Raw genomic sequence first — 27492 nt, forward strand, 5'->3', positions numbered from 1 at the left:
AAAAAATGCGGAGTAAAAGTCCCCTTAGGAACGCCTACATATTCATTATATCCACTTAGAAATGCCATTTCGTTCGTACCTTAGCTTAGGTTCGTAGGTACATTACCTACCTACATACATTATCATTTCTGATGCTATTTGGAGCCTTGGAGGAAAGCGTGTAGACACACTCCTTTAGACGCAAGTAATATTTCTGATAACTGACAAGTACTAGACACTACATTTAAATTGAAGTAAATGCGTTGTCCCGGTGACCTTCCTGATAAGGCAGTACAATTATAATATATTAAAAGTATTTTTAAATAAGTGCATGTAGGTAAGTAGATATATTTTGGTCGGTATTGCCATAGAATAAAAAATGATATTACTTTACACGTGACGAGGATGTTTATTGGTCTTAACATTGACTTAAAATACAAATGTCAACATAATTTACCAAATGCTCTTGGTTTTGATTTCTTAGTATAAACTACTAGATATACCCACAAGTGTTAGGTAGGTAAAGAGAGGCCACACGAGCGTTTCCGGTTAGTTGCGTCGACGCAACGTCGTGTGGCATGTAGAACGAAGCGACTGAGCATATTTTTGGTTGTTTTTGTAATTTGTCCTGTGTCCCTGTTCAATAAAGTACCCACTAAAAGTGCTTCGGGTTCGAATACCGTCCGAGTCAGAACTTTTCAACTTTTCTCACACACAGGTAAGTACACAGTAACGTCTATAGTGTAGAAAGTCATACCTAAGTAAGTACTTAAGTATATAACGAATTCTTACTTGCTGTCTGGGACAAGTCCCAGCAAAGCTTGCTTGCTTGGGATAGCAGCAAATTTCTATGTTTAGCTTGGTTTCCCATAGTAAATCCCTACATAAAACTCAGGCGACGTACCTGTATGTAACTATGAGTCGTCTGGATTGAGGGTCGTGTTGGGGCAGGCACGTTTTTCAGATGGTTACAAAATCAGCATAAAATGTTGATAAACCCTGCTTCGTTATTCTGCAAGAAGGTTCATTATGCAGAATGTAAGTACGCTTCGCATATGAGCCTACATGCTGAAACGATATTAGTATACAATGTGTGTCTTTCTTTGGCGAATTGAGTTAGCATAATGTAGGATTGTTTTATTTGTGAATGCTACCCATTTCGTACCCTATTTCCCTAGTTGAGGGAATTGGAGATGTTAATGGTTGAAATATCGTGCTCGAAATACGTGACTCCACAAAACACCCAGGGGTGCAGCCAGTACTTACTTGCTTTGCGAATGTTAAGTATGTTAACAGCCGACATGCGTGCTTGATAAACTTTATGGTAACGTCGTGCATAATGTCTAAAGGCACGCAATGACAACCTTTGAATTGTTGTTTACCGATTATCATTTAGGCTCCGTTTCCTATGTTTAGTAATGAGTAACCCAAAATTGTTTGTCAAGTCCTGTCGCATTAACATTATTTTGATACATAGTGATACTTTCTGTTCTATTTGTCAAAAAGGTTAATGTGACATGGTACTAAAGTGCTCATAACTGTACTTGCTTCCTCGATCTCTAGATAATTGCCGGAATCGATAGAATCGATCTTTTAAACCGACTGCCAAGAATAGTTATGTTATGTTATGTTATGTTATGTGTTTCACACGATGTATCTATTCTATGATATAATGTTCTTTAAGCGGGTTCCAAATGGTGGGGCGTGAATTTTTCTGGCGAGTTTGCTGTTTTCGTCTCATATAGATATTAAGTTGTTATTTGCGAAAACCTATAATTGGCTTATTGTATAGTTATAACATAATCTATTATTTCGTTTTCCGAAGAAAATAAAATACTTACTCTCGAAACATACAAACGGCTGGATAGACTTTATTTGAATGAGGTATCTATCGTCTTAATCGTCCGATGGTTATATAATTTTATTTTGAAAAATTCAAAATAGCGGTCGTAAAATAGAAAATGGCTATAGCGACGAAAACAATAGGTATTTAACGCCCCGTATTATACATACATATTATCGAGTGGCATATATAATTGCAATCAGGTACTTAAAGATTTCCATTACACGCTGTACTATTTTCTTCTTTTTCGCTTTTGCGCAGTCGGGTTTTGATTTTTCGCAAAGTTCATTCTATTCCAATTCTGTATAAGTAGTTGTGAGACACGACACTGCAGTTCGCGGATCAGCTGTCTTTGAATTCAGTAAATTAAAGGTCTATAGACCGCTACAGTAGCAATACATTAGACAAATTCATAACTTTTATACATTCTATATCATTCTATAGGTTGTGTTTTACATTTAGAAGTGTCGTGTTGGGTGTTATGATGGTCGTTCTACAAGCAACGAGTAGATGAGGCTCGGGCCGCGCCGTTACGACGCCCGCGAGACCTAGTCGGCCCGCGATACCCCTCACTTTTCTACAAATTGTTTTATATCTCACACGTGAAAGCTGTCTTCGAACATCCTGCTTTGCCTTTTCTAATACTTAGTCTTAGTAAGGAGAATATTATTATTCCTAAAGATCTTTTTTAATAAGATTGACTATATAAGCTACATGCGTGCATATAAAGGTCGGAGTTGAAGCAGTCGCCGTAGTCGAAATCTGCTGGATCACATCATTATTATTCTTACAATACAAATACAATGCAATACAAATATACTTTACTGCACCAAAATAAAAAGAAATAATTACAAAAAGACTCTTAACTAAGTACATGGCAAATGGCGGCGGTGAGGAAAAATTTAAAATTTAAAGATTGCGAGTACAAACTATAAGTACAACTTACCAATAAATATATGCAAATAAATATATAACATACATACAAATATATATACCTAACCTACATCTTAGTGTTCACTCAAATGTTTGTCTGGAAGAAATTGCTGTGTTAGTACACAGCATGTATGTTAGTTTAAGTATTATAAGTCAGACGGAAAACGCCTGAAAATCAAGAGTGGTTATTATATTATCCATTCAATACGATATAAAACTGTATCTCTGTAAACGAATGCCAAAAACTCGTCACACAATTAACAAAACACGAACGACTGTTCATGTACTTTCGGCAGAGGGGAACGCTTGCACTCACGTCTATAATTTCTCTGAGTATCTAACCTTATTACATTTAGGTAATTACTTACAAAGTAGGTAGCATTAAATAGGTGGCTAGTCTTCCGATCGGGTGACGAGTGGAGAGGGTCGTGCCTTTCCCCTAATTGTACGGATTATCGCAAATCTCTCGGCGAGCGTCGCATACTCACACACTATCGATCACTTAGAGACTGGAGTGCAGGTGAAGAGGAGCTTCGTAGACAAAGAGACGTTACAGTATGGACTGATGTCAAACGGATAGATGGTTATCAACACCATAATATAACCTCGTCCTTAACCTGAGTGTGCGGTAGAGTTTGCCTCTCTAGGATTGGCTTGCACAGCCATGAAAGAAAGTGCATTTCTTCGAGGCAATGACGTCATAAATCGTCTGAAACGGACGTGTAAGGTCAATGATGAGTATAACTTCACTACTTATATCCCAATTGGGGTAGTCAGAGGTACATCCATCAGAAGAGCCCACATCTCACCGAACTTTCTGTTAGACCAGCACATCGTGATAGGTGGTGAACGTATCCATCTATAAAGGTCGACCCAACTGCATTAGTGAAAACTGCACTAGATAAATTAATAACTTATTGGTGCAAGTCCTCGTTTGAGAAGCAAGCCGGTTTTATCATCATTAAAACTGTGAAATATCACCTAGACGATTATCTTTGCTCGGTCGACTTGGGTTTGAGGCAGACCATAAAAGTGAGTGTGGAACAGTTCCACAGACCGAGTCCCGTAATTTGACTATTATTATTTGTATAACCAGTCTGAACCATCAGTATCATCAGTAAATTTCAGAGCATCGAAAGTCATTCTTCCTCTTATCGCAAAAACATACTTCTTCTATCGTGTGGGTTGTGAGGTGGATTACCAACCTCAGCAACCCTGGTGTCAGGGTTATTATTGAGCCGCCAAAGGCCTCTGACATGGCTCATGTAACGATTACTCACTTTCATCAGTAAGTAGTAACCGGGACCAACGGCTTAACGTGTCTTCCGAAGCACGGATCATCTTACTTTCGGACAATCAGGTGATCAGCCTGTAATGTCCTAATCAAACTAGGGATCACAAAGTGATTTTTGTGATATGGCCCCACCGGGATTCGAACCCGGATCGTGAGCCCAACGCTCAACCACTGGACCACAGAGAAAAATATACTAGAATCTCTTATCTAAAAATGCGATTGGAACGTAGTATGTTGCTTACGTAAGTTTTAAATGAACGGATATTTGTAATGTGACACGATTTCACACAACTGGTAGGTACTTATTGTGTTTCGGATCTTTGAAATACACTACACACTATCAGTCTCCCGTGATTCTGAGCAGGCTGATGGACTGGACTGGTGAAATACTGATAGGTACGGTCACGAGTACTAATATGTATACACTTTGCAACCATGTCACATTAACGTTTTTGACAAATTAAACCGTAAGCCTCATTAAATGTCAAATATAATGGTGCGACAGGGTTCTACAGTGGGTACATGATATTGCTCATGACTGTACGTGTAAACTGAGCCTTACGGTCCCTTACCCATGTACCTACACCTGTGATATATATCTACTACATTTTCTCTGCTTACTCACGGCTACGTCTGCACTTCGATTTGTATCCAAGCCGGAGTTTTTAATCCCAAATTGTGTTTCTTTGTAGTTTGTAAAAATGCTGAGAGGAAACAAACGTGTTTGTAGTACTTACCTACCCTTTACGCTAAAGTATTTTATCTAAGCTGGGTGCCTATCATTTGATTGATTTTGTAAAATTACTCTTACAGTATCCCAATCAGGTATTTTTAATAATGCTGTTATTTATTAGGGATTGGGGTCGATTTAAAATAAAGGTTTTATCGTGGACAGGTGATTAATGGTTACCTACGGGGCACCGGGCGGCAACGCGGTGAGTGTGCTGTCCTAATACGGAGTGCTGAAAGGTAGGCCCCGTAGCCCCGGGAATTTACATTTTAATAGAACATTAGGTAAGTACCCGCGAAGACATTCTTCAAGATCTTTGTTTTTCATTGCTTCATTGCACTTGCACAAGTTCCTATATGGGTTAGATACCTGTGAGGGACTTTCCAGGCTACGTTCCCCAAAAAAATATAGATGGCGCTGTTCAGAGTTGCTTACATTTAACCTTCTAATTTCATGAATCTTTGTTTTTGGTTATAATTGATGACTCCTGTTATTACACCCACGCACAACACATCTTCCACTCGTTATTATTCTGATCAAAGTAAAGAGAAGCAATAGAGGTAGCAACATAATTCTATGTATACCATATCTGATCCAAATAGCAACAAATATTTTTATACTTACATGCCTTGGCAATGAGAAAATAGGTAAGTAAATATCTAATAATCACGTTAAATCTGTTGAATATTGTTTTTGGAGAACGTAGCCGGGAAATTGCCTGATTGCATGTGTTGTTGTAAGTAATAATAATAATCAGGCGCCATAGTCCCCCATAGCCCCAGTCCCCTTCACTCCACTAACCCCCAACTCAATAGCCTAGTTCCCTTTGTTTCCATAATCTGCAAAAGTCCTACACGAACCGGGGATTGTCTTTGGGTGCACTCCCATAGTGCTCCGATAGTCGCCAGTTAGTGTCACACCACATTTAGATAAAATTGTCTTAAGGGGCCTCTACATGTTAGCTTCGGCCCCTCACACGCCTTCCAAAAGTCCGGGACTCCTTAGGCCCGAGATATGCAAACGACATAAAAATAATAATTAGCTTAATGTTTAACGACTGCGAAAAGAAAAATTATAAAAGGACAGAAATTATAACATAAAATTAAGATATATGCTTACGCATATTTGTGTATATGAGTATAGAGTATGAGATCAGTGGTTTTATGAAAGGTAGATTATGTGTGTGTGTGTGTGTGTGTGAGTGCGTGTCAGGGTATGAGTGAGTAAATGTGTGCTAGTAAAGTAGAAACAGTTCTCTGGCTAGCCCTACGACATTAAAATATGTTTTTCCCTTAGAAAAAAGTAGGTAAGTAGATATTTCACTTGTCACAAACATATCGTCTATAATTATCATCACGCTTTGACATATCTAGTAAGTTGGTATAGGCAGGTACAGTATACCTGTGACAGCTGAGATCAAAACTAAAGTATTTTTATTAATGTGTCTATATAGGTACAAAAACATTTATGAATGACTGTCTACATAGATGAAACTTTGATTCATCAGAATATTTCTCTTTAATAAGCGTAGCAAAGTAATTTCAAAATTTTCAGGAAAGCAATTGTGCGCGCCCTTAGAAGAATGTTTCATGGCTGACAGTCTAGGTACCTGAAAGCGGTATCCAAATTTAGGGATGACGTTCGTGTGTAGCTAGGTGAGTAAGACGGATGCTGCGAAGTGAAGGACCCGTGATATTGGTGGGGCGGGGTTGCGGGGAGGGCGGCGGCGCGGGGCGGCGGCGCAGGGCGGCACGTAACAAGTGAAGCGACCCGGGGAGCAACAGTCTGCCGCAGCCCGGCCACGCGGCCTCACACAACAAGTGTCGCGCCTCGCACCCCATCGCGCTTTACCCGCGTAAGTAACCCCTGAAGGGTTTAATTGCCTACCTGTAGTTTGGATCGTGAGCCCTGACCGTGGGCCCGCGCCCCGCCCGCGCGGCCGCGCCGCCGCGGTCGCCGCCGCCGCCGCCGCCGGCCGCAGCGCGCGATGTCGTCTACGCGCTACATTTTGACTGATGGATAACTGCCATCAATACAATGGTGTACCTGTTGAATGCATGTCGAAAATCGACTTGAGTCGTCATAATTTTATATTGAATATAAATATTTTAATTCACGGGGTGTGCGTTACGGTAATGGCGTACCTACCCTGTTCCGCGCGCTTTAATTTGGTTCGCGTGCCACTCGTGTATGTACTTCTAAAATAATTATTTTCATCCATTTGCTGACAATCATTTTTTTTCTGACATTCACTTTCATTAGTAGATGTTAATAAACTGATAACATTAATGAAAACTGAAAAAAAAATACAAAATTAAACACGTTTAGCTAGTCTATATTTTCTACGCACACGTTTACGTACAGGTTCATTCATAGGCTTTTACCGTTACAGTGACAATTTTGTGTCCTAGTATACTTAGTCGCATTTTCCTTGTATCTAAACGTAATTCATTTTGTTTGCAAACGGTATTAGGTATTTCTTCTGAACATATTAATGAAGGAAAACGCTGTTCTTTCATAAGACATACTTAAGCAAACAAAATCGATGTTCGTATATCAACTTCTACCTTCGACTACAACAACACAACGTTCTAATTGCATGGTAGATTTTAATTGGGACAGGAACGGGTATGTTTGAATAATCAAAATTGACAATTAAACAACTTAATTCAACCTTCTTATGTGGCATTCAATATCTAGCTAACATTGTTTGGGTTCAATGTGCTTCTCTTGCCTATCTAAAGCTGAACATTTTTTAGAATAACATTTCATCAATTATAATTTAACATGCTTAAGAAAAGCCCAACAAAATATAAGTGTTGTGGTGATCAATATTATTTACTTATTTAATCCTAAGATTATTCTATTTAGGGTCGCATAAAAAAATTAGAACGCATATTTTTCAACGAAGCGAAGATGCTGTTTTTTTTATCTACCCACCTTTCATCCCAGTTGACTCTTTGAAGTCAAAGGTGAGCGCAAATGAAGCCAATGAGATGTGAACGTGCATGTTCAAGCTCAGCCACAAAGAAAGTAATTTCTTGCGCCCCATCCTTTGTCAATTCTTTACCTCCCTCTACTCATTACAGAATCAATTACAACATTGTTGAGCAATACGGGCTTAGCAAACTAGGAATGACCAGTTATTTAGTAAATTCCTTATGTCTTACGTCTACAACAACGTGTGGGCAGTTAGGAAAACTTTACGTATTTTCGGTTGCGATTATGCCTGTGTTTAAATAAATGTGCGTTATTTCAATATTACATTCGTAATTTTGTGCAAAGCGAACCGACCGTCAAAGTTTTAATCTGAAGCATGGCTGTTTCGCCGGGCTGAGCTACAACAAAGGAAATATCTTCGGCATTTCGGAATTTATTAGTACCTAGTATTTGATTTATCGAACGGAACTTTGAAGAGGATATTAGTTAGTACTGGGAAATCAGTGATTTCGTCGAAAGCTTAATTAAACTGCACTAATTGGCTTAGGTTAGGTCTAGGTTAATCCAAATAAGTAATGGTTTACTGCGCGCTATCTCTTGCCCATTACGTTAGGCTGTACGCGCTCAATGGTGCTTCAATTAAGCTTAGGGAGTCAAGCGCTGCCTATTTATGTACCACTATATGCCACATCGGAAAATAGTGCCTGTTCCCACTTTCCACTAAGCCTTACGTATTATGAAAATATATTTTAGTTGGTTAAGTACTGGAAAGTGCAAAATGTTTCTTTAATTAATAAAACAATCAACACAACTCGCACTGAAGCTGCATCATTTCAATATTATGTTACAGTATCTCAATATTGTCCACATTTTAACGATATTCTTAGATAAGTATTAACGATAGTATTTCATATGCAACACCCGTGTATACGAGCTATTTCGAAAGGAAAATTATTTTACATAGTATTCTCGACAGAAACTAATTAAAGAATATTTCTGTCGAGTCATTGACGGGTTTAAGCCGTAACTCCGTGAAGCATATTGCTAATGGCAGTCGAACAATAAAAGATAAGGCGCTCGCGACGATGGCGACAATAAAATCGGCTTATCGCTGCAAAGGCCCCGCTTCACCTGGACTCATGAAGCTAGATGTAAAGAAATACCTTGATTTAATTTTATACCAGAATCGTGCCCGTTTGATATTTCAAGCCGTGAGTCTCAGAAAAGTACTTGAAAGATAACGCGATCTAAATGAAAGTCTTTCTCTCCAATAACCTTCAAGGTCACAGTAGGTACCTATCCTACTCTAGGTGGGGATTATGCAAATTCAGAGTAGATGTCTGTATTCTAGCGCAGGTAGAGAGAGTGTAGGTAGCTAAAACAATGCAGTTTTTAAATACTGTATACAGAAGACAGTTTCAAAGAGTACGATAACCTTAGCATTCCTAATCTAAGTTTTAAATTCAATTCAATTCAATTATAAATCACTAGCTTTTGCCCGCGATTTCGTCCGCGTGGCGTGTTGTAAAAGAGAGCAAGAGAGAAAATACAGCCATAACTAAACTTTATATTTACTAAGGTATGCATGCATGCTAGATTGAAAACATCTATCTTACGCGGTTTCGATTTTTTCATACAAATGTTTTTTCCCGCTAACTCCCGTTTCCGTGGGAATTTTGCAATATCCTGTTGCAACTAAGCTTTAAGTTAACTAAGGTACCTGCATGCCAAATTTCAAGCGTCTAACTTAAGCGGTTTAGATTTTTCATACATAAGGATTTTCCCGCTAATTCCCGTTCCCGCGGGAATTCCGGGAATTCCTTTATTAGTGCACCTCTACGGTACATAAGCTACGTCCCTTCCAAATTTCAAGTGCCTACGTTTAGCCGTTTAGGCTGTGCGGTGATATGTCAGTCAGTCAGTTTCTCCTTTTATATACCTACTTAGTTAGATTTATTTCGGACAATAGATCCATAATTATGAGATTAAACGAACTTACCTGTAAGTGAAGTTCTATCTCAATTATACGAAGCTCCTTGTTCGAGAGGTTTTTAACAGTGTAGTATACGTCTTATGCTCCAGCATCGTCACAATTTTCAAAGCTCATATCCAAAGCTAAAAAAAAAAGTTACGTTTCCCGCTTCCTGAACGCAGCTGTCAACTAATGTCATTATGTTTAAAGCATGTTTCATGGACAACTCCATCACCTGTGGAAGCTTTAGGGCGGGATATTAAAATTGAAGGGAGGGAGTCCTCTCGAACAAGGAGCTTCGTATAATTGAGATAGAACTTCACTTACAGGTAAGTTCGTTTAATCTCATAATTATACTCGCTCCTTGTTCGAGAGGTTTTTAACAGTGTAGATGTTCAAAGTTTAGTTGGGAATGAAACATTTAAATTGAAACGAGTACCAATAATATGATTATTCATTAATGAATAAAGTACATTGTTATCACAAAAACTAATTAAGCTGCCCATGACTTTAATCCCAATAAAGGCAGTCAGAGGCACAGCCGTCGCCTGATAAACTCAGCGCGGCGTTCCACTAAACGTTTTGATATTATCATGTAAAAAACAATAAGAATAATAACTGTTCGCTAAACAAAGTTTCACCAGTTCTCAAGAATGGAATCGATATTAGTATGTTATATATGGTTATACTATACTGTACTAGAATAGATACATAGTTCTAATAATAAAGTTGAAGTTGAGCAAGTACATTAAATACCTATTTCACATTACTATCAATTTCACAACAAAAGAACTACACAAGAACAAATTTCTGATGGAGCTCAACATCAAGATTGGCTATAAGAGCCTCACAGGGACCTCACCATAGAGCACATTTCCGAAGCTCTTGAACAACAACGATAGTTATAGTCGAAAGGACTGTGAGACTTCATCATATAGTATAACACTCATTTTTCATTGGCATACCAAGGGCTACAATAATTATCAAAGTTACACATTATTTGTTTACATACATAAAAGAAGAAGAAATACATAAAGAAGAACGGGTAATGATGAGGGCACCCAGACACAAGATTGATTGTAACATCCTGTGCTAAGTTGGCAATTGTTGTCGACATTGAGTAGTTAAATGAATCCTAAGACAACATGTCAAATTGATTAGAGAAAATACAAATATAAGTGCAAGTAAGAATTTCGATACATTTATTCAAATGACCTTTTTCATTAAAATATTCAGAACCACTGAACTAAACTTTCCTCTTTATTATAAGATAATTGTTAAATGAGGCTGAAAGTATAAAGAGGGGAAGTGCATTTACATTATGTACTTGTGTGATAATTATCTTCGTAATAATTAAGATTTTGTTTTTATTAAAATAGATTACCTGAGCCCACGTTATTGTGTATTACCTAATATCGACCATATGGGCTTGGTAATAATATTTAGTATATTTTTTTTTTATGTGGTAATAATAAATATAACTTGTTGTGGATTTTTTTCCTATTCCTCTATGCAACCTTTCACCCACCAATCAGATGATAGAACAACGTACACACAACACATTAACACACGTAACATTGTTTACGCAGCTATCTCTTTAGTGTAATAATTATTGAATTTGTTTTTAGGACAGTAATAGTAACGTCCTATTATTTACTGGAAAAAATAAATAAATGAATAAAACATATTTTACCCTTAGGTATGCAGTTACATATAAGGATAACATTAATTTATTAATTATCGGTCGTGTAGGTATATTATCATCGTTCGTAAAAATCATCCTTTCCTTTAACCTAACTTAACATGATCCTGTTGTTTGCACAGGGATTCACTTCTCGTACCCATCCTGAAGATTTAATATGTCAGGTTATTTAGTGAAGGGACCTGCCTGATTTACGTTACAACACTAACCGAAAAATAGGATAAACATATATTTATCATGAAAATATTATTGTTACTTCTCCACTGCAGTTTGGTTCCGATTGATTAAGTGGAGGGACATTATTGTTGTAATTTTTATATTAATTGTAAACTGTGTTTTGGGCTGATCAGCAACAACATAATAAATCTACAACAACATATTTTAGAGAAAACGCTAATGGTGATGTAAGTTATATGTTACTAATGAACTATTTTTCCTTCCTTTTCACATATGAGTTAATAATAAAAAGGGCAACTATTCTATTTAACCGAACTAGGTATCAATATTTCACAATTTCGAATGTAATACTTGAAGGAAATTTTCATTGAAGTTATAATATTATCAGGTAGGTACCTCAATTTATACTGAGATTCGTATTGTTATTCCTGATTAACAAAGACAGGATTTGAATCCCATGTCTTAATGATAATGCTAAAACTTTTAGTGATAGACATTCGGAATTAATTTTACCAGAATTTTGAAAAAGTAAATATCATAAAGGTAGGTATATTTGCTTGTGCAAATTTTCCCATTATAACTTTATAGGGAATTCTTCCTCCTCATGAGGTACTATTCTTAAACGGCCTTGCTGCCTGGGCCACTGTTGATACTAATGGCTGTGAGACTGCTAATACATCTGGTTGTAGCTCTGCTACTACTGTTGGCTGTAGGGCTGCTGGTACTGCTGGTTATGGCACTGCTGATCATGACTGGTTGCATCACTGCTTTTATTGCTGGCTGTGGGGCGGCCTGCTGATACTGTTCCTTGTAGGCTTTCTGTTCATGCTGTTGGCTGTGGGGCTGCCTGCTGATACTGTTGTCTCTGTTCCACAGATCCTGTTGCTATCTCGTTTACTCACTCTTCGGGCAATGTTATTCATTATTATTTATGTGCTATTTGAATTTTATGATGTTGGTTGAAAGAATTTAATAGCAGTATTCTCTAACCATGTCTTGTGTACAGTTATCTCTTTTGAAAGTAATCTCTGACATTACATACTTTGATTTCTAGCACAGTTGAGGTTGATTAATAGAACAGAGGCTTTTAGGTTTTGAATTGTCGGTTATTTCTTCAGAATTTGTACTCTCATTATTTTATAATAATCAATTTGACATAATAATCTATTGTTTCTCAGCATTAGTCTAATCTTGAGTTTCAACATGGGTAGGTAAGCCCCGACAATTCAATGGTTTATCTTCGATTCCTCAAGTGACAAACCAAACATGGAAATAAAAGTATAAAAAATAGTTGGTCTATGTTCTAGCTATCTACTAGCGTTTAGCAAAAGGCGATACTTGTAGTGGTAGCTTTATGTTATTTGAGTTGATACCATCAAGTCCATTGTCTATCCTCTAAGTGATAGCTCTAGGTATGGAAATGAGAAATAGGTATATAGCGCTTGCCAATGCCGACCATAATCGTGGTAGCTCTTATATTAATAGGGTTCATACCATATAGTCCATTGTCTATCCTCTAAGTGATAGCTCTAAGTATGGAAATGAGAAATAGGTATATAGCGCTTGCCAATGCCGACCATAATCGTGGTAGCTCTTATGTTAATAGGGTTCATACCATCAAGTCCATTGTCTATCCTCTACGTGATAGCTCTAAGTATGGAAATGACAAATAGGTATGTTAGCGCTTGTCAATGGCGACTTTCTTAGTGGTAGCTCTTACATTCATTGTGTTGATACCTTCAAGTCCATTGTCTATCCTCTAAGTGATAGCTCTAGGCATGGAATTGATAAATAGGTATATTAGCGCTTGGCAATGGCGACCTTCCTGGTGGTAGATCTTTTGTTAATTAGGTTGATACCATCAAGTCCATTGTCTATCCTCTAAGTGATAGCTCTAAGTATGGAAATGAGAAATAGGTATGTTAGCGCTTGTCAGTGGCGACCTTCCTAGTGGTAGCTCTTATGTTCATTGCATTGATACCTTCAAGTGTATTGTCTATCTTCTAAGTGATAGCTCTAGGTATGGAAATGACAAATAGGTATATTAGCGCTTATCAATGGCGACCTTCCTAATGGTAGCTCTTATGTGCATTGTGCCTTTAAGTCCATTGTCTATCCTCTAAGTGATAGCTCTAGGTATGGAAATGTAAAATAGGTATATTAGCGCTTAGCAATGGCAAACTTCCTAGTGATAGCTCTTATGTACATTAAGTTGGTACCATCAAATCCACTGTCCATCCGCTAAATGATAGCTGTAGGTATTAAAATAAGGCATAGGTATATTTGCGCTTTGCAACAGTCTTAGTGGTTGATTTTTATGTTAATAGGGTTGATACATCAAGTCCATTGTCTATCCTCTATTGTGATAGCTCTAAAGGGAAACAAATAGTCTGCTATTCTCTAGTCAGACAGTTCACTACTAGTGCTTAACTAGGTGACTCTCCAAGTGGTGTTCTCTTGTTGGTTAGGTTGGTACCAATAATCATCACCCATACGTTGGAAGCTTGAATTATAATAAGATTAGAGTAATTTGGAAGAAATTGCTTACTATAATAAGGCTATCTTTTGCCTGTACTCTCTTAACACTCTTTCTGTTTTTATTGTTAGGGTATATTATCATCATCTTATATTGTAAGTATCATTCGGAGAAGATAACATTATTAACACCACTTAACAGAGACTGTGAGAAGGGATTATGTACTGTTATAATATATATAATATCATTTTTAAGTATGGTTATCTTGTAGTAAACCAATTATAATCCTCTAAATGTTTTAAGTGTTATCTTGAATAAGTTATGTATCTTGTCTACCAATGGTGTAGATGACCTCTGTGATATCGAGTACTACTGTGTCATAGGTACTTCTTGATGAACAGGGTAAACATGAAGTGCTTCTGTCATCTAATTATCTGAACTTGTCAAATTATTTCCGAGTTAATTATTTACTTTTCTATGCCATTCTGCGGTTATATTTCACTGGTTCTCTTTGTTTTATAATAAAACTGCTCATTTCATTCGCTGATAGTAAGTTATCAACCGCAACATAAGCCAAGAACACGAATTACAAAAAGAAACAAAATTGTTTTTTTTTTTGACAGATGAAAATAAAAACGCGGCAATCAGGGACTGAAGTGATTTTCGAATATTAAATTACTAAAGTCAAGACTGTATAGTCCTCAGATCTTTGCCTGCCTTATATAAGGCGAATTTAAACAACATCAACATCGGAATAAAGTATAACTTTTAAATCACTGTTATAACACGAACACGATACAATTTTAATATTATTATTATTTCTATTAATAAAACTAGTTACTTTTATTAGTAATAAGTACCAACTTAAGTTACTTCTTTGAATGTTAGGATTATAAAATTATAACCTCAAAAAAGTAATTTGTTTTCAACAATAAAAGGAATTAAATTGAATTGATCATAATTATATCTTCTCTTGTTTTAGTAGATGGATAATGTTAAGACTTACCAGTTTAATCCACATTTTGTTTTATCAAAAAGAACTTACGCTCGTCGTCATCCACATTTTTTCTTTGGTACTGTTTCTAGTTTTTTTAGAGAAAAAAGCACTTGATTATGTAAGTAACAGATTTTTCGCACTATATCAATCATGTTTTTGTATTAAATATTAGTTTTCAATAAGTTTATTTACGGAGGCGAAGTGACGCGCCGGTGCACAAAAACCGTAATGACATTAGTTGACAGCTGCGTTCAGGAAGCGGGAAACGTAACTTTTTTTTTTAGCTTTGGATATGAGCTTTGAAAATTGTGACGATGCTGGAGCATAAGACGTATACTACACTGTTAAAAACCTCTCGAACAAGGAGCGAGTATAATTTGTTAGTAACAATGTACTTACTCGCTAGGTTAGTTTTCAATCAAATTAAATATTACAAGTGTTAATACCTAAATAATAGTAAGTATATACTATTATTATTTATCATAGGCCCCAGAATCAGGCATTATTAGTTTTATAATTTTAGATTATTTTACAAAATAATGGAAACAATAGGAACAGAGTGAGTAAGTACTACACTAGATTGTGAGCTTTGTTTCAATTGATACGGATGTTATAATGTGACCTCAAAATAGTTCACTGTAGCGCCTGCGGTGGACAATACGCGAAAATGAATCAATCAAATTAACTTTCACAGCGCCGATTCAATATCACGTCCATATTTATCAATTTCATCGGCTGAAATGAGTTGCCCTTTCCGTCCACATGGTCGTAACTATAATGTTCGTTCATTTTAAGGAACTCCCAGAAAATGATGTTTGGGAGTGGGGAATGAGATTTTAACGATTCATTTGCTACCAGAGCGTCCATGTTATTTTATGTTGTCGAGGGACGGATTTTTATCGTTGTAAAGCAAGATGTCGTCCAGTTTAGAACGCTGTGTGGGCAAGGAGTAGGCATTCACTTTTTGTCGGTTTTTATCCAGGAGTAGCGCTATTTACTTGTATTATTACGGCACCGGCTGCTTAATGACCTCATCGCGTTTGAGAGAGACCAGAAGCTTTGTTTGAACGTCTTTTGTTTGTTTTGTTGTCAGTTAAGATGGAAACGTCATACACATAACATTAGTAGCGAAACTCAAACTCCTTTGTGCAGATTCAATTAACTCTTCGCTATTAACCTTATCAATCATTTTGCAAGATCACCTAAAATATAAGTACTTATAACAGAAATGTCTCACTGAACAAAAAAGTTCTACTTATAATACTTATTAGTTTTTATAGACGATTATGCAGTTTCATAATCATGACTTACCTTTCATATATTCTTAACAAGATAGCTTGACTTGAACTGGAAGGTTCTTTAGACACACAACTTGAGTGCAAGAAGTAAATATGTATATATTATGTTTTTGCTATTCATGATTGCGAAATACTGATTTTATCATCAGCATTTTAGTATTTTTATATATACTCACTTATCTGAGGGTAACATTAAGGTTCATCGTGAATCCGTACGATAGAGGGAGAATAGAACGCAAAATCGAAATAAATGTGTGGGCGGTGCTTGCGTGTGCCGTTTGTAAGACTGTCGACTTCGTTCTTCGATTTTAAGAATCAGTGAATGTTTATTTTCCAAATCCGATTTACTTAGTATTAACTCTACTAAAGGTGTTTATTGATCCCAAAAATAATTTACTTTTGTTTTGCTTACTTAATTATGTTGTAGGAGAATAACAACAATTTACTTTTGTTTTGCTTACTTATGTTGTATGAAAATTTAAATTTACTTTTGTTTCGTTTACTTATAGATACCTGTAGTGTTATTTAAAGGTTATTATTATTGATTCAGTTGACTCTTTCCTTTGTAAGAAACGGGATAGTGTTAGGGATATGTTGCAAATTTGTAATTTAAATTCAAACCAAATTGTAGTGTTGTAAAACAGTTTATTGTTAAGTAGAGTTGTTGACATTTGTATTACAGTAGGGAAGTCTGAGGTCAGACTTCAGCAGGATAGCCGAGCTGTAGGATTTTGGAATTCCACGAAACGAATGTATCTAAAAGAGGTCTATAATATTTTTTTTTGTCTATGGCAATGTTCTAGATTAATCTATGAGTGGCGTGACTTTTACTTTTTCTCGTGATGGCGAAACAATTAGATTTGTGTGTGTGAAAAAATAAATATAAATTGAGTGAAGCTGATTTCCCGAGCTTTTATTTCCATCCCACAACTAAAAATAATACAACCGCAATTTACTTGAAGTGTGTATTTCTTACAGATGGTACAAAAAAAACAATGGAAACGGAAGGTCATAATATTGCCGGTAAATCTTGACACCGCGATGCAGAAAATGTAGTAGTTTTATCTCAGAAAGACTTGTTTTTCTTTTTTAGAATGTTTGCGCAGCGTCGTTGTTTTATTTTAAAATATTTGTTATTTTTTGTGGATCAGAACCGGTAAAACGAGTTTACTTCGAAGTGTACGGTGTTATTTCACTTCAAAATCCTTAGTATGTAAATAAGTTCAGAAACTTCGGCAGAGATACCTATTTTGACAACTCCTGCATTTCTTTCGAGTTGTATAAAAAGTTATCCCCCAACAAAAAGGACTTTGAGAACATTTTATTATGTTTAACCAAAACTTAGAGACGGATAAGGGAATAACTGGGAAAGAGTTCTCTTTCACGGACTTGATAAAGAAAAGAATAATCTTTGTGGAACATAAATCTTGTGTTCACTTTATAATGGTCCTGCTATCACTGTTATAATACAGTCGGACAGGTACACTACAACATCTCGTTGAAGAGCGCTGTAAAAGTGAGACAAGCTATTGTTTCGTTCAGGGAGTTATTATTTGTCAGAACTTCAGCTCTACTTTGTTTTAATCAAAAGATACACATAAACTGTATCGCACTGTGCAGCCTTACACCGAGTTTGTTTCGTAATGAATACAGCTACACATTACTGAAACTGCTTGATTTTCTTTTATAAGCACGACTGCAATTTGCGTCGGAACCGTAAGGGATGGCAATTCATATACGATTTTTATTAAATAAGATGGTAGAGAATTCTTTGTTGAACCTCAAAAATCCCTTTTTACTGCGATAAAAAGGGTTTTATCGATGTTGGGTCAGCAAAGTGTATGTAAATGAGAACGCGGGGGGATCTCGCGATAGATATACTTAAGGGGAAATTGGTGTCTTGGGCGATATAACTCCATAAGATTTATAACGGCAATATACGCAGCTAACCCTCGTAATAACCTCATACTAATTATAATCTGTTTAAAGACAACAATTTGAATATCTGATCATGTAATATGTGTTTTCACGTAGCTTTGGATTCAGTAGATCAGGAGTAAGTAAATTGATCCCTCCGCATTCTGTTTATTAAGATTGATTGCCTCTTGATGCCAATTAGGATCTGAAAGCCAGACTGTGTTGTGTCTCTATCTCTATATACGCCACACGCAAATATATACATACACGTTAATATATTCATGTCGCAGTAAAATAGATGTAGCCGTAATATAGGGTCACTAGGGATAAAATTATATCCCGTAACATAGTTATACGGAAGCTTTTAATTACTATTTTACTAGGAATATAATTTTAACCCGGCTCCAGTTCCGTGATAGGTATGGTTATCTGACTAAACGAATCTGCAAGCTGTCTAGTGTTAATGGCAGCAAAACATATGATATTGTATTGTTTAGGCTTGTATGCGATTGTACGCCCTAAATGTAACTGCCATCTGGGAACTATAATGGCGGAGTATCGATTTGGGTGAACACGTCGTATTTGTAAGCATTGGACGTACTGTGCGGAGGCAATATCGGCAAACCAGCTGTTAACTGGTAATCGCCTGCCGCTCGAACATGTTGACATTACATAATAACTTGCAAACATGTCACACAGGCAATTGCCTTTCAAAGCCGGCTAGAAAATTGATAGAATATTTAAATATTTTGGAGGTTTTTTTAATTGACATACTTACTGTTCGCGTGCTTTTAGCCTAGTTGCGGTTATTGATTTTAAAAGATGGAGGTTGAACTCGTTCGGGTCCATATACCTTAGAGACTCAAAACGTAATCCCCAGTAAATGGGTAGGTAAAACTTTTCACCATTACTTTCCACAAAGTCACGCTACCGGGCGACGTAAGTTGTGGGTTTCCGGCTTGATGTGATTCTGGGAGAACTAGTAATTCTTGCTACTTTTATAGTGCTGTGTCGTTGTTGGACTGGGAGCGATTAAAAAACAAAGAACACGTTCAGCTGCTTGTTTTCCCGTGCATGACGTGAAATCCGACAGAGGGACTGTGTCCTTTCTAACATGATGAACACTTGTTATGGGCGATAAGGTTCATCATATCCATCTTAGTGGCTGCGGATTTGAGTGCGAGCGTGAGCACTACCAAACTGTTGTTTCACTTTCACTCTAAACTTTCTTTGGTCATATCGCCATATATGTACTACTAATAAAAAAAGTATTTGATCTCAAGAAGTTAGTCAGTGAAAGGGTGGCTAGTCTGTCCGTTTGTTTTTGTCAGTTTAACCAATCGTTTTAGAAAATGCATTTCATTAATCTCCCTGCTGCTTGTAATCTAGCTTCGAAGTGATACTATAAGACTCAATAATAACCTTAAGTTGAATTGAAGATGTGTTTTTTGTTTATTTGGCATACGAATCAGCTTGTTCCCTTATCCTTAGTTCAAGTATTCTTCTCTTTTCCTTACAAGTCGTTGGCCTGACCCGGTTCCGAGGATCCTGCAACATATATCCAAAACGTGAGGGCTCGACGACTTCCCTAGACCAATTTAACACCCGCTGCTACCTGTCGAAATACAAAGGTCGCAGAGGTCCGAACTATCCGAAAGGGCTTGGGTTCTATCAATCATTCACTAAGCCCCTTTTACCCCCGAATTAGGAGCCAGACACTAATTAATATTACGAAACGACGATCCCATGCTAGGTTTTAATATAAATAAATGTGTTTGGTATTGCTATTGAATAATTTTTCGGGTTTGTGTTTATGTTAGTTATCAAATACTGAATATCAATTTACGAGTATATAAATATTATTGGTTCTGATACTGTTAATGCATGTAGTTTCAATTAAAGTAAAACATTACGGAAGTATCTTCTATAGAAGGAGATTACGGAAGTTTCAAGGATTTATGTGTAAATAATTAATACAGCAGTTGTTATGATTATGTTTGTAAACTGGATTAAAGGTATATTACTATTTAATATATTTTGAAGACGTCTTCAGAATATATTACTCCAGCTTACATAACAAGTACGTAAATGTTTTCTCAATTTTATCTGCGTTTATTGCAAATCTATCATTTAATATGTTCATAGCAGCTAAACAAATAGTTGTTGCAGAAATTGTCTCATTATTAATTAAATAATCATCCACTGACCTTATTGGTTGCCAAATTAGTTACTTATCTTCAATCATAAATGGTCAACAACATCTCCAAATTCATTACTTAATTATATTTAATCTAGTCGTGAACTATTACTAGGTATAAGATTGTAGGTGAAATGATAATCTACTCGCTTAGCGATATAGTCCTCAATGTAGTTACTCATATTGCTACCTAGACAATCTGAGACTAACCTGTCCATCGTCTTTAAGTATAAAGCCATCGAACGATCTTAAACGAATTGTGGTAGCCCGATTGGTAGAACGCTTGCCTCTCACTTTGCGCTTGCCTCGCACAGGCCTAAACCAATGATTGTCGAATTTTCTTTCGAATTCATGTTTGAATCATAAATGATTATCACGTGCTCAGCGGTAAAAGAAAACATCGTGAGGAAACCCATATTCCTAGAAATGCTTTTTCCGATGTATGTGACCTAACCTGAATTCGGCTGGTTTTCCCTTTGCGGGTTGGAAGGTCAGATAGGCAATCGCTTCTGTAAAAAATCGCACCTGTCAAATCTTCAGGTTAGGTAAGCGGCCCCTGTGAAAAACGGGACATTGCTAGGGAGATGATGAGATTACTAAAAGCCATCCAACGATGAGGTGGAACAGGTAATTTCCACAGAGCTGCAAGGGTCTATTCAAGTCCCTCACCTGAGAAAGTTTGCAAATTGGGCAGTTTTCGCTAGAATAAGAATACCCCTCAGTATTTTTCTCAGCATTCATTTAGGCAGCTGAGAGGTCTGTTTGGAAAGTGCTTAGGCTATCAATTTCGCATATTGGTATTAGTGGATTCTCGAAAGCTTCTATAGGGTAGAAAAGGCATTTAAAGGTTTTGCTCAAAGAGGGCGAGTTTTATGGAACTTCGGCCAGAAAATAGTAAGTATATTCCACCGAGCTGCTCCACTGAGGACTAGTGGAGACTACGAAGAAAGTTGTAGTTGTATAACACCATATAAGTAACTAATCGTTCAAATAGAAAACGGTTCAGTGCTAGCACGAGTGTGTAGAACATTTTGGTTAATCGGGCGTTGTGGCCGGGTCGCGCACAAAGGCAACTTGGACAATCGATATCCGCCGAGTGGGAGCTTACTACACGTACTGTTATCAAACTTATGACAGGCGTTTTAATCGAGAACTAAATGTACATAATTATTAAACAGAAAATTAAATGAAAAAGATGTTGACCTTAACGGGACTTTGAACCCTCTTCTCTACTATAAAAACGACAAACGTGCGATTTTTTGTGTTATAAAAACAGAAAAAACCTTCATATACTTACTACAAGGTAGGATATAGAGTTTTCATTGTTATCTAACGCCATTTAGTCACTTTGTATATTTTACTAATGTATATTTAGGTGTGCTTTGAACATTTAGATTTATTTTTATACTCAAAAGCTTTATTTTTACATCACAATATCTAAATGGGGTTCAAAAATTGACCTCCAGTTAGATTAGGTTAATTATAACATAAGCAGTTATAATACTGTCTTCCTGATCACAGGCCTCAATACAAAAGAGTTCAACGAGCACAGTAGCCAACAATTCCCCTAAGAGGTCATTGTGTTTAGTTTTTATTGTCCCAGTTTTACTCAAACGGAAGAAAACTTTATTTCCTGAGAGACCGGGCATTAGGGCGCGGGGTATACTGCTGGCCATCAATCTATTAGTATCAATCGCAGTGGCAGCTATCTGTGTCGACACAACGCCGCAGCCATCGACTAATTGGTCGACCATTCGTTGATCCAATAACAAATGTTTCGTCGCTTTATTTGATTAGCTCACGACTTCATCTCTGAACTCCTCTCAGAGCCGTAACGTAGACTAAAAGTCGTCTGACGCGGCCATACATATGACAGCTTTCTTTTTTTATTATTTTGACGTGACTAATTGTAGGTTTCCCGCAAATGGCATTAACTACTTATCCGGATAAATGGGGAGCGCTGAGGGCTCTCACCCGGTACAAAATTTAAGACAACAGGCCTGAGGGTGTCCTGTTGGGCGCGAACCTCGGCTCAGGGCGTCGTCTGAGAGGAAAATATTTGAAAGAATTAATCCACTCTAGTGGGTCGATAGCAATAAGCGCTGTATGAGGAAATCGTATCCCACGTCGGCGGGGTCTAGAGTAATCGGGCCGTCGGGATCGTATATTACGTCCTTCGGACGCCGATACACATATGACAGCGTATGCGTATTATGGCATGCATAAGATCACGCCTATTATCGGTCGGGGTAGGCAGAGACGTAATTCCACTTACTACAACCCTCGCACACCACTTTCGCTACTTCCACCCCACTCTTATCAAAGTCTTTATAAATGTTCGCTACGTAACTACGTATGTTATACTTAAACTGTATTATTATTTCAGTTTAAATCATTTTGATACACATTGAGGTCTCAATCTAAGTAGGTATACGTTCACAACATTCAGCAGGATTTCTGTTTCTATTTTCGTCCTTTCCTCGGCTTGAAGAGCTCTCAGGCCCTTGCCGAGAGATTTTATGGCTCTGAAGGTGTGGCGTCGAATATAATAATCCTTATACACGCAGTCTAACGTTGTAGTAGATCGTTAGTATTTAGATACGTTTTGGTAGGTAGAGTTTAAAATTGTAGGTGGATATGGCGGAAATATTGCGATAATAATGTTAAAAACATTTATTTAAATATTACCATTATATATTAGATTATATATATTAGATATCTGTAAGTGCGCTTACATATCAGCGACGACGCCCTAAGTTTATGTTGCTGGCAACTGAGATAATATACATAAGGGCGTTAGTGATATCGTAACGAAAACTTTGAAGGATGATTCAGACCATGATGTCATTCAGATATGATCATTCCTTGATAATTTACTCAGAATCATAGTCTGAATCATCCACCTCGGCATTCGTTACGATGTCAATACCACACCTTCTATATTATAGATACTTAGCAATGATTTTCTTATAATAAGTATTAAGTTTTCCAGTAGTGATGTAAGAAATCAAAATAGTCACAAATGGCAAGAAAACGGGGCTGCAAGATAGTTTTTCAGAGAGTTGATTTCGCTGAAATAAATTGTGGCGAGATATTCCGAAGTTTTTCTTGTAATAATATTAAAGCGGTTTGTTTCGAGGAGTGATGTAGGAGCGGTCTTTGGAGGACCGCGGGGTAAAATGAAATTTCATTTCCTGCCTTTCCTCGTTCTTATGAAATCTTTGTTTCAACTTAAGCGCAATTCTCATTAGCATATTTCGTTAATTAGGAATTTTCCAACAGACGGTGTTCGTGCCGACTGCGTGCGTCGTTACATTTACCTGTTGCTTGTATTGTCGACCAAATTAAATCGTTGCTTCGAAAGTGCTGAGTCTTTTAAAAGTAATGTAATAATTAGCATGTATTTTTGTTTTGGGGTTTGTAAAGAAAATAATGGTAAACTTTAAGTAGCACTAGTAAACTATAAACTATATGTACTTGAAGAAGTTCTGATGTAAGTACCTAGACCAAAACGTTGTAAGCAGAAACCAAACAGTCTTATTGTATAGAATTGACAATAATAATAATAAAATATTTATTTCAGATTCTGCATCCCTATAATGTTAGTAAAACAGTAGAGACTTACGAACTATGTTAGTATATTAAATTAAATTAAATGACATTACTTGGCCACACGGCGTATAGGTAACACGTGAGTCATAACCCAGTGTTTCCGGAATGGGCCATCCATCCTCTCTGCTACAATTCTTAGAAGACTGTTGGCGCTGCCACGTACTCTCGTTATTAGGGAACTGACTCGCTTGCGAACGATAGCATGGCAGCCATCAGTATGCGCATCAGCAAACATTGCAGACGCACTACAGTAACGTGGAAGCCCCAACAATGATCTAAACACAATACAATACATTCTAGAATTTACTTTCTAAATAAATATAGACAAAAGATTTACGCATTCGCAACGGTTTTCTAAGACAAATAAAAAAGGGCAGTAGCTATAAGTATTCAAATACACAGTGGTGAGTCGTGGCTGACATCGGGAAGAAAAATACGGCAGTTGTGTTAGGAAGTATGCGTGACATTGTACCGTAGCCTCAGGCTGGGGAATATTACCATGCCGTACAACCGAAACAACTGCTGAAACAACTTGTTATGCTTGTTATTTTTAATAATTTACAACAAAAAACACAAAGGTATTGATTGTATCTTTTGCGAATCCCTCACTATAAATGTTATTTATTATTTTACCCACAAGAAAAGAGACTCTCTCTTGTTTTATAAGCAGCTACGGCTATGTGGGATATTAAATTAATTTAACTTATAATTTATTATCAGAAAAGCGACGTCTCACGTAGTGTATCAGCTATTTAGCGGTAAAGTCATTATTTTAAAAAACGTTATCATCAGAAATACTTATCTGCGTAAGTACATGAATATGTCTGACACCCACATAAAGGTTTTTTAACAAAATGTAACGGCATTATAACGTCTCGCTTTTCACCATAGAAATTTCCTCATTAATAAAAATCACCGACGAAATGCTTGTCAGACACGCGTAATACGGTTTCGAAAGTTACAAAAAAAAAACTTCGAAGTGGTAAGAAGTAAGAAAAGAAAATGATTATGAGTACATATTACAATAAATATAGTTTGCAGTTAATATAATACTCCAAAAGAACAAAGTAAGAGTTGCTAGTAATGACAGACTTTTATAATAAAATTGCGACCGTTGTCAGGGCGTGGACTTGTGGAAATTATAAGGAATATGTTTTTTTTGCCAAAATAATGAACGTTGACAAAGGTGGAAATTATGAACGAAACGACGTTTTCACTCTTTTTCAAAACGTTTTTAATTTAGGTTATTAAATGAGGAAGATTAAACTTTTTTGCATTTGGAAGCGGGCGCGTCGATGCTTGAGAGCGGCAAGCGGTAGCGAAGTGTCTGTAATTATGTAAAAATGATCGAAAGTCAAAAGTAGGCAACGTGGACGAGGAGCCGAGGAGCGTTTATATGAAACCCTCGTTAAAACACTTTTACGCTGAACAACTTTCTGAGTTACGATTATGAAGCCAATATTAAAGATTAGGAAAAATTCGACTCTTTTCGTCTAAGACATAAAGTGTATTAGAATTTAAGAAGAGCTTGAAATTATTATAACAAATTTATATATCAAATGAATTTTCTGTTTTCAGATAACGTGATTAAGAAGATTTTAGGTAAGTAATACATTGGTCTATATTTGGGCGTACAATTGTACCGGGCGACGTTGTTTAATTAGAAGGAACGTAGAATTTATCTTTTGAGCAACAGTGTTATTACAAGTCCTAGGTGCGCATAACAGACGTCTACTTAAAACGTTACAGGTCCGCAGGCAAAATTATTAATTTCGCCAGGTAAGCTCCGTTCATACAGAAAAACGTATTTTTTTACTCACAAAATACACAAGACTATTAATGTGGCGAGCGGAGTTACGCAGGAAGTTTTATTTATAACAATGTGACGTCACATTGGCTATATTTGTACCAGTCTGAAATATTTCAACCCAATGCGTGATGAATGGACCCTATATTTTATAAAAAGATTCGCTTAGAATGGCCTACTGCTTTATTTAGCAATCGTTACGAAAGCTATTTGGGGAGGGTTGAAAAATGTGACCCATATCTACAGATTGGTCGAGGAGTTTTTCTCTCGTCGGCGTTTAATCTGCTCGATCTGGCATTAGAGTCGCAACTTGGGCCATTCTTCGGTAATTTATGTCGTGGTGGTGTTGCCAGGAGTACCACGCACTTAGTTTACACACGTGCGTCCCTCGCCTTATTTATAGTCGGGAGATATCTTTTTCTACCTATCGTGTTTATAGTTATAGACGATTTGCTGCGTCGTAAATATTAACACTAAGTAAGAATAATTTACAAACTCTTGAAATATTGATAACTCAGGCAAGTAAGAAGTTGACGAAGTACTTTACGCAAGTCTGATATCCTTATTGATTTCAATCTCTTGGAATTTTTATTATTCGTAGGTGTCACGACAACTCCGCGAAACGAAGCATTTGTGGAAACTCAGCCCGTAACAGAGAAAATTGCTTTTAAGAAATTTGTATTAAGAGCGTTTCGTTCATCAAATCCCATTAAAACTTTTTCCATTAAACATCTTACTTTAGTAAAAATGCTTTCATCTAACATTCAAGTTAATAATGGTATACGATTTCAGCTTAATTGCTAAAATATCGCGATCCCGTAATCGGCTTCGTTGATGTTTGACTTGGGCTTATACTAAATTAATTTGTATCTTCTATTAGCATTTAAAATATTATAAGTAAGTATTCACAAGATATATTTCTATTCAACGATTTAAGTGTGGCTTCACAGTTGGGAGATGGCGATTTATGTCGCCGTAATTAACATCACAGCAGACAGTGAGACCATAATCAGCAGATGTTATTAATGTACTTAATAACGAAAAGCTTTTTTTAATTAATTAACTGAATTGTACCTAATTCAAAAGACAGTTTCCATCCAATTACTTCAAGTTATTATTCTTGTAACAAAATATGGAGGAGCTTCTAATTTATAAATGGAAGAATAAAAAAAAAAACATCACTGTGAATAAAAAAGATAGCAGTACTTCCGTTTTCAAACAATAAAAATGTTCTTGTTTGCACTTTGAAATGCTGCGTGACCCTCATTTAACTTTTCTCATCAAAGCCTTTTTTCCATTAAAATGTTCTGATTCGTTCTAAAGTTATTTATGACTAAAACATGGTCGTGCACCGACATGACTGTGATCTCTTTGTTTAGATATTATGAAACATTAATCGATTTGTTGGTAACAGTTGACTGCATAGCAGTATTAAATAAAATTATTGCTAGTAAAGAACTTTTCCGAAGTGCTTAAAAGGGACATATAAATTAAATATAATGAACTACGTATGGTAGAGTGGTTTATACGTTCGTACAGACGACATCAAACGAATATCCTTCTAATTAACGCAGGTTGTGGCTAATGAGTGGTGCGCAGAACGCAATCGATTTCAATT

At 36.6% G+C, this 27492-nt stretch overlaps 1 protein-coding gene across 5 annotated transcripts in view; it reads left to right on the plus strand.

The window, feature by feature from the left end:
- Positions 1–497: 497 nt before the first annotated feature.
- The window catches only part of LOC126372413 (regulating synaptic membrane exocytosis protein 1), a 139355-nt gene continuing 112360 nt past the window's right edge, over positions 498–27492 (plus strand). For 3 of the 5 annotated variants that reach the window (XM_050018138.1, XM_050018142.1, XM_050018141.1), the window contains exons 1-2: positions 498–697; positions 25646–25669. The gene's annotated coding sequence lies outside the window, so the exon portion shown is untranslated. Of the gene's footprint in view, positions 698–6567; positions 6635–25645; positions 25670–27492 lie in introns of those variants that run through there. The other 2 variants (XM_050018143.1, XM_050018140.1) reach the window with 2 other exon arrangements.

The sequence above is a fragment of the Pectinophora gossypiella genome, chromosome 14 (genome assembly GCF_024362695.1).
Source record: "Pectinophora gossypiella chromosome 14, ilPecGoss1.1, whole genome shotgun sequence".
Lineage (NCBI taxonomy): Eukaryota > Metazoa > Arthropoda > Insecta > Lepidoptera > Gelechiidae > Pectinophora > Pectinophora gossypiella.